This window comes from Macrobrachium rosenbergii, chromosome 41 (genome assembly GCF_040412425.1).
Source record: "Macrobrachium rosenbergii isolate ZJJX-2024 chromosome 41, ASM4041242v1, whole genome shotgun sequence".
NCBI lineage: Eukaryota > Metazoa > Arthropoda > Malacostraca > Decapoda > Palaemonidae > Macrobrachium > Macrobrachium rosenbergii.
The window spans coordinates 33254248-33255656 of NC_089781.1; positions in this window are offsets into that span (position 1 = coordinate 33254248).

Consider the following 1409-nt stretch of genomic DNA (forward strand, 5'->3'; position numbering starts at 1 on the left):
AGTTTTTTAACATATCTTAAATATATATATATATATATATATCAAATATATATATATATATATATATATAAATAATATAATATATATATATATATATAACATAATATATATTTTACTTGTCTATTTTTTAATCAATTTCTCAGTTTTTGCATGTTCCTCTGTGTCCTATTTAAAATTTCCCTTTTAAGTCATGACTGTCGTTTTTTATGCTCGGACTTTTGCCTTTGTGTATTTTTTTCTGTAATTTTTGATTGTTAATGTTTTTTTTTTATTTTTAGAAAAACTGATGATAAAATCATGGATTATGAAACGCTGGGAATAAACAAGTACTCAAATGACTAATCAAAAAGTATTCAACCTGCCCTTCCTGTTTGATGTCTGTATTCAAAAAGAGCAACTCCTGTCCCAGTTGATATATGTATATATCTATATAAATATATATATATATATATATATATATATATATATACATATTATAGAGGGGAACCTATATACATATATATATATATATATATAATATATATATATATATATATATATACAGTATATATATTTATATATCGTGTGTATGTGATGAATGAATGAATTTGGAAATTCATGTGCCCTTAATTTAAAAAAGCTTTGTTCTTCTACTGTTTAATATCTGAATTCCTGTGATATTCCACATCTGGATGCTCTTTGTCTGCCAGAAACTTTTCTCCCTATTATTGAGGGTTGCAAGGAATATCAAAATTTGTCCTTAAATTAGGGTTTAATTAAACCTTTGTGTCGTCATTCTACGAATTTCTACATACGAATATTTGATGTCTGCCTGTCCTGTCAACCCTTTTGCACCATATTTCTTTTTGTTGCAGTAAAACTGTCCTTGAAAAGCAGAATATAATTAAAATGATTAAAAGAAAACATATAATCATAAGTGGAAATCACGAGCCATATATTGGAAATAATTAAAGGAAGAGTGAAGAGAGTTTTTTGCTAGCATATAAGTGTAATGGATGGACCATTTTCTTCAATTGGCAAGTCATGTTGTTTAAGTGAAAACAAAAAAATGCAATGAATCTGTTCTTGGATGAATGCAGATTTATACTAAAAAACAGGAGAATGATGGAATTTTAAGACTTGTAGCTATATTCATAGATATAAGGAGATATACACTAGATCGATATGATAACCAGAGGATCATAATTATACTCATATCCCTTGACTTTCACCCATGTTGATTCGAATCAATTTTTTTTTAGATTTGGAAAGACACTGAACACTATAATACCAGAGGACGTTAAGGCTATGGTCATCTCTAATGGTGTCAAAAGTGCGGTCAAAATCTTTTGATATTTGACATCAAAGCAGAAAAAACTTCGTTTAAAAGTTCTTCCCACTTATTATCACCTATTACAAGATTTATATCA